Source organism: Pinus tabuliformis, chromosome J (assembly GCF_031772625.1).
Source record: "Pinus tabuliformis cultivar Carrire ecotype Pingquan chromosome J, CPIR1, whole genome shotgun sequence".
NCBI lineage: Eukaryota > Viridiplantae > Streptophyta > Pinopsida > Pinales > Pinaceae > Pinus > Pinus tabuliformis.
Window position 1 is genome coordinate 902,600,916 of NC_142295.1, and position 12,044 is coordinate 902,612,959.

General features: G+C 39.0%; 1 pseudogene; it reads right to left on the reverse strand.

Moving 5' to 3' along the window:
- Nucleotides 1-8,928: 8,928 nt before the first annotated feature.
- Nucleotides 8,929-11,215, reverse strand: LOC149229629 (monofunctional isopimaradiene synthase, chloroplastic-like; annotated as a pseudogene).
- Nucleotides 11,216-12,044: the final 829 nt, after the last annotated feature.

The following is a 12,044-nucleotide window of genomic DNA, read 5'->3' on the forward strand; positions in this document are numbered from 1 at the left end:
AGTTAAGAGAGACTCAGAATCAATAGTATTCTATCTATAAACTTCAGTATTCTGTTTACCGTTGTCTAATTTGTCAAATCTCGTACCTGGTCAGTCCGTTACAGGAGTTCTGACTTCAGAAGTTCACCTGCAATCATACTTGCTCTTATCCTCCCAACCTTGAGATCCACGTCACGTTGGATTCTCCCCCCGAGCCGTCTTGCAGGCCTGCAGCCCTCAACAAGACTCATGCACCTCTGTGCTTGGGTTATCTGGTCTTTACCAGACTTAACCCTATCTTTCTTTCTCTTTCCTCTCTTGGAATCTTTCTTCCCCCCGTCTGTCCCAACAGCCCAGGGGTTTTCCTTCCCAGGACTTTTCCTGTGTGAGAGGTAGTTTTTCAGTTTCATAACTGATTCTTTTCTTTTAAAAAATCCTCCATCAAGAGGCTGCCAGCATTTCAAAATATATATATCCAAATATATTAAATTTAATAAATCAATAATGTCATACAGTAAACAATAATTACAAATCACATTAGTTTCTTACCACAGTAACATTCTATATTAACATGTTACCCGGGGTCATCACATCTCCCCCCCCCCCTGGGATTGGACATCGTCCCGATGTCTATTCCCTTTAAATAAGTATGGGTAAACTTTTCTAATGATTTCCTCGTCTTCCCAAGTAGCCTCCTCCGGCCCATAGTGCTGCCACAGCACTTTAACTTGGGTAATAACCCGTTTCCGCAGCCGCACTTCTCTCCGGTCGAGAATGCTCTATGGTTCGACCAGAACCTCGCCTTCCGGTTCAACCTGCAGACAATTAATATCTTCAGTCAGTTTCTGTTGAGTGTATTTGCATAATCAAAGCAATCAGATTAATTCTTACCCAAACATCTTGCCATCTGATCACATGTTTAGGGTCGTATACATATTTCTTTAGAACAGAAACATGGAAAACATTATGAATCTTAATGTGACTTGGCAAGGCGAGTTGGTAGGCCACCGGCCCCACTCTAGCCAAGATCTGAAAAGGTCCAAAGTACCGAGGAGCCAGCTTGGCGCATCCGCTCCATTGCAGTGTGCTTCTTTTGGCTTGGATCCTCACAAACACATGGTCACCAACCTGATATTCCTTGAATCTTCTTAACCTATCCGCAAAACTTTTCTGTCTGTCTTGTGCAACCTTTAAATTGGCACGCACCCTTTTCACCATGTCTTCCATTTCTTTAAGCATTTCCGGACCCAAACTTAGCTTATCCTCAGGTCCACTCCAACTTGAGGGTGTGCGGAATTTTCGCCCATACAGGACCTCAAAGGGACTTAGCTGTGTTGACGTATGATATCCGTTATTATATGCGAATTCTACCAGGTGTAAATACTCTTCCCATTGGTTTGGTTTCAGCATCACATAGGCCCTCAACATATCTTCCAACACCTGATTCACTCGCTCAGTTTGACCATCGGTCTGCGGGTGATAGGCCGTGCTAAAGTTCAGCTGAGTTCCCAATTCAGCGAACAATGTCCTCCAAAAAGTGGATGTGAACTTTACATCGCGGTCTGATATAATTACTTTCGGCAGTCCATGCAATCGAAACACATTTTGCATAAAAAGATGAGCAATTTGCACCGCCTTATAAGTGGACTGCACAGGTATGAAGTGCGCCGCTTTACTCAACTTATCAACCACCACCATGATGGAATCATTGCTTTTCTTTGTTCGTGGCAACCCGGTTATGAAATCCATGGAAATGGTTTCCCATTTTCACTCCGGAATAGGCAAAGGCTGTAACAGCCCCGCCGGATGCAGATGTTCTGCCTTAATCTGCTGGCATTCCAAACACTACGCCAAATACTCAACTACCTGTTTCTTCATTCCTGGCCAAAAATATTCCTTCCTAAGTGCAGTGACCATCTTTTGGTATCCTGGATGGCCAGTGTAGTGGTTGATATGGAACTCGTCCAAAATCAGGTTCTTAAGGTCATTCGAGTCAGGTACATACAATTTTTTATTAAAGTACAGCATTCCCGTACCATCTAGTGTATATCCTTGCTGTAATCTTCCATTAGCTGATTGTTGTACTTGCTGTTTTAATTGTTGGTATTCAGCATCTTTACTTGCTGCTGTTTTTATTTTCTCAATCAGCGAGTTCCGCCATTTGCTGACTGAAAGTTCACATAAACATTGTACCTTTCGACTTAATGCATCAGCCACCCGGTTTTCTTTGCCTTTTAAATGCTTAATCTCGAAATCGAATCCACTTAGGAAATCTGCCCAACGACCTTGTCTTGCATTCAGGGTAGGTTGGCTGAAGTAATTTGTCAAACTGTGGTGATCTGTTAACAATAGAAATTTCCTCCCCAGGAGGTAATGTCGCCACATTTTCAGCGCATGAATAACAGCTGTTAACTCTAAATCGTAAGCAGAATATTTCTGCTCATGCTCTTTCAGTTTTCTCGATTCATACGCAATTACTTTCCCTTACTGCATTAACACTCCTCCCACACCCTCCTTACTTGCATCGGTACACACCACGTAATCCTTATTAGGATCAGCTATACTCAAGATGGGTGCGGTGGTGAGTAAATGCTTCAACCGATCAAAGCTCTGCTGACATTCCGGTGTCCACTTAAATACCTTCCCCTTTTTCTGTAAAGAAGTGATAGGGTAGGCTATCCTTGAGAAACCTTCCACAAATCTCCTGTAATAGCCAGCTAGTCCCATAAAGGATCTGATATCAGCTACATCCTTGGGTATGGGCCATTCCATAATAGTCTTTATCTTCTCAGGATCTACTGCAATTCCTTCTTTAGTAATCACATGGCCCAAATATTGGATTTCCTCCTTGAAAAAGTCACATTTACTAAACTTAGCGTATAGCTGATGTTCTCGAAGAGTTTGCAACACCACTCTAAGGTGTTCTTCGTGTTCCTCCTGGGAACGAGAATATATCAGAATATCATCGATAAATATCAGCATGAATTTGTCCAAAAACCTGTGAAACACGTTGTTCATCAAACACATAAAGGTGGCAGGTGCATTGGTCAAACCAAAAGGCAACACTACAAATTCGTAGTGTCCGTAGCGTGTTCTGAAGGCGGTTTTGGCAATGTCCTCTTCTTTAATCCTGATCTGATGATAACCAGATCGCAAATCGATCTTGGAAAATACTTTTGCCCCCTTCACTTGATCAAAGAGTTCATCTATCCGAGGCAAGGGGTATTTGTTTTTGATCGTGAGCTTATTCAGCTGACGATAATCTATGCACATACGGAGAGTTCCATCTTTCTTTTTAACAAATAATACTGGAGCTCCCCATGGTGATACGCTAGGGCGGATATAGTTCTTATCCAACAGCTCTTGCAGCTGCATTTTTAATTCTATTAATTCAGGAACGCTCATTCGGTATGGTGCCCGTGACACTGGTGCTGCTCCTGGTGTTAGCTCTATAGTAAAATCTATGTCCCTTTTAGGGGGCAGTCCTGGTACCTCTTCAGGAAAAACATCCGCAAATTCTTGTACTACCTGAATATTGTCTAGTGCAGATATTTTATCTTTCTGGTTTGCATATCCAACTTGAATGGCGTAAATCTGACATTTCTTTCTGAGACATTTAGCTAGCTGGGAAGCAGTAATAGGTCGGATCCGTACAGGGTGTTTAATCCCCTGTAACTCCTGCTGATTCCCAAAATCATCCTTATAATAGATGGTTTTGGTCTTGCAATTTACCAATGACCAATGTTTTTCCAGCCAATCCATACTAATCAGGATGTCGTAGGAACCCAATGGAAGTACATTCAGATCTGTTGTTATTGGCTGTCCAGCTATGCTTAAAGAGCAATTATTAATTTTGGCTAAGACTCCTCTCTTAGCTCCCGTAGCTAGCTGTACCAGCCATGGATTCCTGAACCTTTCAGTTGGTAATTTACACTGTTCTACTAATTTTGGGCTAACATAACTTAAAGTAGCTCCTGGGTCTATAAGAACAGCTATAGAAAGATTTGAAATTTTACCTTCAAACTCCACCATGGTCGGCTGGTATTCCGCTTGTCGATCATCCAAGGCTGCGTTAATCCTGGGTACGCTGCGCGCCACTTCCCCAACAGTCGATGCCTCGTGGATCTGTGATATCGAATCTACTCCTTTACGTTGCGGGCAGTTCTTCACATAGTGCGGTCCTCCACAACCCCAACATTGGACTGGAGGTCTGGTCATCCCTTCAATATCAGACCTGGCAGGTGGTTCACTAATTCTGCTTTCACTTGGCTTAGTTCGGAAAGTACTCTTTGTTATATTCCTGTTAATTTGCCCCTTACCAGCACCCTTGCTGCCATTACCACGACTCCCTTTATTATTACCAACAACTCTGTTACCCTTTCTTTCATTCCATCTTTTGTTTGAAATGTCTCCTTTCTGTTTGTTCTGCTGGTAACAGATTCTTGCTTTACGAATCACCTCATCCATTGTTCTGGGATTGTCAAACTCAATTCGTTCTCTTATATAGGCTGGTAAGCTGCTCACAAATCTCTGCACCTTAGCCTTCTCCTCCTTGATATATGGCACATAACGAAGCAGGGAAGTGAAGCGGTTTATGAACTCGTCCATAGACTGTTGTCCTAGCCATAAATCAAGGAATTCCCGTGCCTTCTCATCATAGAAATGCTCGGTTAGATATCTCTCCTTGAAGTATTTCTGAAACTTCTCCCATGTTATGTTCTGCTCACTCACTCCTTTTACAATCTTAGTTTCTTCCCACCAAAGGGTTGCCTTGCCTTGTAGCTGGAAGATGGCCAGCCGTGCCTTCAGATTCTGATCATACTCATACAGCTGGAAATACTTGTTCATGTTGATTAACCAAGCCTCTGCCGCTTCTTCCTGCTCCCCATCGAAATGTGGAGGTTTAATTTTCCTGAATTCCCCTTGTAATTCCATTTTCTGTCGCTTTGAGGTCTGTTGCTCTAATACGTTGTCAGAATGATCCTCCTTTTCCTCTGAGATTTCAGGTGCAGTTGGGTAATTTCGTTCTTCAGTTGCCCTTTGCTGTTCTGCACTGGGGTTGGCTAACGGTGGATTTTGTCTATCTGACAAACTCTTCAGTATTCTTTCCTGCTCCACCGTCAATCGCGCATTGTCTTCTCGCAGACGTGCCATCTCATTTTTCAGTTCTTGAACAGTTTCTAATATCGCCAGATTGGTACTGCATGTCTCCTCACCAAGCTGTACCCACAGCTCTGGATTTTCCCGGAGAATGCTGTCAGCTCCCTGCATTCCTCTACTTTTATTGTTGACTGTTAGCTGATTCTCTTTCTGTAATTGCCTCCTAATGAATAAACAAGAAAATCAGTTAGCTGAACTAACTCTTCCTTATATATATACATAAGATGATTTCCATGCGGCTGGATCTTACTGCTCCAGAGGCCACAGTATTGAAACCTCTGCTCTGATACCACATTGTCACGATCCCATCGAAAAATATGTAATGTAAAAAAAAAAGATTTTTCACATGGCTTATTTACTCTAATCCACCCATCTACTCACGAAGGGAAACATATATTCAAAGGCATCATTAATAAGTGTTATGCGCTATGTCATGTAACCAAACCTTAACAATAAATGCATTGTTCTTTTATGGTTGATAACCTAATGTTAGGTCACGGTCGGATTGTCACCGGATTGTTTCCTAACCAGCTCCGGCGCCAGATGTTTGCCGGAAACTTAAACTATCTCACCAACCCTTTGCCAGGTGGCATAAATCCAGCGTGAAGCCATGTGACTTCTCGGTTGACCCGCTGAGGGTTTTCGCGCCAGGTTTCCGCTCGAATGGACGATGGAGATTCATTCTTTGCATCTGAGGGCTTAGGTTCACCCAAGGGTTTGGTGGGTGATACATATACCCCCGAGTCTTTTGGGTTTGGTTCATTTGTGCAAGACTGGTGAGGCCGAATACCTTCCCAGCACGGCGGTCCTCCTCTGCAACGCCCATCAGGTTTCTACCTCTCTGCTTTAGGTAAGATACAACTGTTGCCGCCATGCATATTGTCTATTCTTCAGCTGTTCTTATATGTGAATACAACACATTCTATTTTTCAGAACTTATTGGTTTGTATTGACTACTCATGAGCTCATTACGGTGTGTTGTTAATGTGCAGGTGGGTTCACATCGTCGGCCTTCTACCGCTTACGGATAAATGTGCTGTCTCAAGCATGCACAGGTATGTCCCCTTACCGATGATTAATGATTTTCTACTATTTGCTAAAGGTTTACACAGCAAGATTGGATTAGCATCGACCTTTGGCCAGAGAAGTGTCTCATGACGCTCTCTGTTTTATGTGTCTCAGGTTCTGCAATCGTTCCAAACCCTAGGTTACGATTTGCAGTCGGCCACATCATGCCGGGACCTGTATTTCATTTAATTTATTAGGGCTTGGGTAGATTGTAGCTCCTGGAATACATACCGATTGTTATATGTACATTTGGTTAAGGGTTTACGACCTCGGTGCCCGAACTAGTTTGAGTTGAAATTTGTATATTTGCCAAATTGTTTTCCATGCTTTTTAAATGTTTAATAGGACTTCTCAGCTCGTTGTTATGCTTATGAAGATTTATAAAGTACCTATCGGTCCTCTGGTTTTTCATTACACAATGTTTTTTCCGTACCCATTAGGGTTAATCATCTGGTTTAATGTTATTATATTTCCTTTATTCCTTAATGGATACGCTATTTACTTTTCTATGCTTTGTCAATTTGTAACGAGGGCCGTCATTACCTTATACTCCATCAATCTGGTTTATGATAATATGCCTTCAGCTCGTTTAATGCTAAGTTTAATGTTATTTCTCTGATTAAAAATGAGTTAATCCGCTATAGGGTTTACTAAACAGACAGATGCATGGTTTCGTTACATGGTTTATTATACAGTCGTATGCCTTGAATCGTTACAAAGTTATTATGCAGCCGTATGCATTTGATTCATTAGAGGGTTAATACGCATTTGCATGCACTGAATCATTACAGGGTTTGTTAAACTATCATTTGTGTTTGATTTGTTATATATATATATATATATATATGGTTGTACCACCTCAGAGTACACAGCCGTTTACTCACGACTGTGTTGTGTTCTATACTGATACAATATTTAACCTTCAGTTAATGTTTGCAAGGGTTTACCGATGCGTCTAGCCGGCGTAGCAACATGAACACAGTTGATTGTTTTTCGTACATGTTTTAAATTATAATGATATATTCAAACCCTCGATACAGGGTTTAGCTAGTTTCTTGTTTACTGTACTGCTTTGTTATCAATATTAACGGCACTGGTATTTCGATTATGCTACTCTACTGTTCTGACAATTTCAAACGCACCTTTTACTGTTCTGGCTAGGCGCCATGCCGTAGCTAATAACCGTGCCATGTCATACTGTTTATTTATACTGTATATAGTTATCTAGCACAACCACAATGGTCTTACAGGACCACCCAGGGTTTCGTACTGTTATATATGTAAATAACTTGAATGGTTTACAGCAAATAATTAAATCATTACTGTTTTAAATAACTAATTACCAGGTGTTTATTTGAGCTGTACGTACTGTTTCTATTTACAGACAACTATTGTTATTTTCCCTCTGCATCTAACTAGTTAAGAGAGACTCAGATTCAACAGTATTCTATCTATAAACTTCAGTATTCTGTTTACCGTTGTCTAATTTGTCAAAGCTCGTACCTGGTCAGTCCGTTACAGGAGTTCTGACTTCAGACGTTCACCTGCAATCATACTTGCTCTTATCCTCCCAACCTTGAGATCCACGTCACGTTGGATTCTCCCCCCGAGCCGTCTTGCAGGCCTGCAGCCCTCAACAAGACTCATGCACCTCTGTGCTTGGGTTATCTGGTCTTTACCAGACTTAACCCTATCTTTCTTTCTCTTTCCTCTCTTGGAATCTTTCTTCCCCCCGTCTGTCCCAACAGCCCAGGGGTTTTCCTTCCCAGGACTTTTCCTGTGTGAGAGGTAGTTTTTCAGTTTCATAACTGATTCTTTTCTTTTAAAAAATCTTCCATCAAGAGGCTGCTAGCATTTCAAAATATATATATCCAAATATATTAAATTTCATAAATCAATAATGTCATACAGTAAACAATAATTACAAATCACATTAGTTTCTTACCACAGTAACATTCTATATTAACATGTTACCCGGGGTCATCACAATTAGCATAATATTATTATCAGCTATTATTATTAATTAATATAATTAATATTACCAATATTATTATTATAATATTAATATAATAATCATAAATAAATAAATATATAAAAATATGGTCGTTATTGTTTATATAGTTATTAATAATCATAAATAGTTGGTTTTAAAAAAATATACATAATAATTATTAACTGGTTTATATATGTCTATCAACTTATATCAACTACATTAAAAAATGTGATTGTATATATGTTTCATATATATCTATTGAAGTATATCAACCATATCCATAAATATAATTATAATTATACCAATATATCCCATCGATAAACTTTTTGATCTTTCAACGGGTTACTTTTCCATTTACCTATCACATTAAACATAAAGCAAATAGACTGCTACATCGATAATATATACCTCATCGAAACGAAATATCAATGGTCAACTCTAGATTGCAATCATAAAAATGATTGGTCACTTAATTATTTACAAACACCTTTTTTCCATAACGATTCTCATCATGATCTTCGACTATGATTGATAAGCAATTTGTCTTTAACATAAAATTAAATTTAATTTGCTTTAACGAATGGGGAAAAGCAAAAACACGTTGGCAACCATGAATTTCATCGCCTACTTTAGAAAGAGAAAAATAAATTGTTATAACAGCCGTTGATCGGCAAGCGCATGCGTTACTACACCATGAACAGAACACCGCGCACCTTTATTTGAATAATTTATTCTACGCAACTTGTTCGAACATGATCTTTAAGTTCCGTATTTTGTGAAAGTGTTAAACCTTCCTCTTCCACGTAAAACAACTGCATTGATCTGGCACTATCAAAAACCATTCTCCTGCAATTGTCCGGCATGTCTTTTGTCTTCATGAATTCACACTTCAAATCTGCGAGGGAATTTTCCATGAGACTATAAATATGTTTGAGAGCTTCTTCCTCTGACAATTCGGGATGGTCCTTCATGTAACACTGTATGGAGAAATCCACCTCTCCTCGACCTCTCTCCGCCTGCACATAATTAGCAACCGTTCAAATTATTTACAAGCGCCTAAGAACAGAGACCCTACATTGGATTACAAGAGATTGAGTACCCTGCGTCGCAACTTTTGATATCGTTCATCAAACGCCATGTCAAGCATATGAGATATACAAATTTGAATCGGTAACCAATTTGGGAGAGTATGTGATCTGTAAGAACCTCTCCAGTGAAAAGAACACCAATCAGAATGACAGTTGCTAGTGCTATTGACACAGTAGCAGTCTCTATGTATTCATCGAAGGACGACACATATTCAACTTCAGACCATTCTGCTTCTTTCGTGTATCCTTCAAGCTGGATCTCCCACTGCCATATATTATATGACCCATAAATCCATAATCAATATTTCATTGTATCTTTGTACAAAATAAAAAACTTGTGTAACATCAAAATTGTAAACATGGTACGTACTAAGTGCCGATTGTCGCCTAGCATGTCACACCCCTGTCTCTTGCAACCTTCTTTCGCTATTTCATTTACTAGATTATACAGACCTAGGAAGCATATTTTAATGTGTTCTGGCATTCGGTCTAACAGAGAGTGATCCCATCTATAATAAAGAGGACGAATAGGCATGAATACATAGTTTAGCAGCCACAATAATTGCAGAAACTTTCATCTATTTTTAGATCAAAAGAGATTTAATTATATTAAATTTCCACTTTTTAATAGCAATTTTTAAATGGATTGCAGATTTTTGGAATATTTGGAAATCCTTTGACCGCGCTTATGTCCATCAGATTCCCAAATATTCCAGGAATCTGCAATCGACTTAAGCTCATCAGATTCCCAAATATTCCAAAATCTGCAATCTACTTAACCTCACTGCCTTTTGAACAACCTGATATCTTCTATAGTCCACGAACGTCATATCGGTGGCCCAAAATGATAGGGCGGGCGGTAGATTTGGTAAAGGCGGCTTTACACTATGCTAGCTACGGTTCAAACCTATAAGAGGAGATTGAGAAAAAATATTTCAGCCACACGATCGCATGTGAAATTGAGCTCTGCGAAACCCGATGATTTCCACCACCTTTGAACAATGCGAGATACACTAGCTTGGCTTATACTTACATGAATGAAACATTGAATTAAACAATAGTAGGCTTAAATCATTGAAACATCGAATTAAACAATACTAGCACCTTCGAAGCTCACGAAGCTCCTTTTGGTGTATAGACTGCACATTATTGAAGTCCAGTTTGGCCAGTTCCAAATATTTGTCATTGTTAATATATGGCATCCTGCTCCCATCAATTATACATTAAAATACAAATGGTTTACTATTTAGCATGCTGAAACCAATATTGGGTTCTAACGGTATTATATTAGAAACAAATATTATAAATTTTACAATCTTACTTATACATGGTTTTCCCAAGGCAAACCTCGTTTGCCCCGTAATGTTTAATGTACCTTATGGCCTCATGTACCTTATGGCCTCCAGCCTTGGCAGACTCCTAAGCCATGGATATTTGAGGGTGTACTCCACCTCAAATAAAATTAATTAATTATATATATATATACTCATTGATGTCAAGTTGAGTTAGTAGCAAGATTGAAATGTTAAAAGAGACGGAAATCTTGGGTTTCCATGACCGTTTCTCCCGGAAATGCAACGTGTGAGAAACGATTGACGTTTAACATGTCTTTTAGTCCTCTCTCTGTTTGACCCGAGAAGCGAAAGAACTCACCATTCTCATCTCGAAAAGTTTTTAAAACATCTGCCAAGAATGATGGTTGCAGATGATTCAACGGAATGAAAGAACTCAAATCCTTGGTTGTTGGCACAGTTTAGAGCGAAAACTTGGCTCTTCGTGTCAAACATTTTAATCTACCTGAGGATACATTGTATCCATGCAGTCTCAAGATTCGAAGTCCCATGCCCGTAACATAAATATCAGCAACAGCATTCTGCCTAGCCCATCCAATGCCGCCTTCATCCTAATGGCTGCTTATTACTAGCATAGATTTATCTTAAACACCGATCTAATATGAATTTAGAAAGATTCAATTTCTTCGCTCTTAAATTTTTTTATGAATGGATAATATTTAAATGTTTTGTATATTTCTTTTTTTTTTTACTTTTGGATTTAAAAATAAATAAAAGTTAGCTGTCATAAGCAAAGTTTCAACTAACAAAGTTACATACATTATACTGAACTGTAGAATAAGCCTCTAAAACTTAAATTACATCATACTCAGCTGTAAAATAAACCTCTAAGCTCAATTAAATCGAGGCACTAATGAGCTGATGAAGAAGTGAATAGTATAGAATGCTACAAATTATGAGATTTTATAGTTTCTCTCAAAACTAATAAACTAAATAAAAACAAATAAGCATTCCTTGCCAAATTTACAACCTATAAATAAACAAATGACATCATATTATTTGACAGAAATTTGACTATGAGGATATAAAATTGTGACTTCTTTGACATTAGCAACTTTGATGATAATGTGAGTATCGGATGGCTGTGGCTTTTCCTCCAACCCGTAAGTATTTTTATCCTGTTGGCTTTTCCTAAGTTTATTCATCATCTTAATTGGTCATTTTCCTAATGAAGTTGTCGGTTTCCATGCTCTACATAGGGAACACTAATAGTATAATGTTGCTCCCAATACATACTTTGAGTAAATACATCATTATAAGCCTTATGTTGACAATGGCTATCACAATTATCATCATCCTTATGAGTTGGAGTATTATCATCAAAAATTAAAAATTATGATTTGGTTGGGGCTTAGTTTTCTTCGACACGGGCTTGTCTAGACTCTTGACATCAACATGGACTTA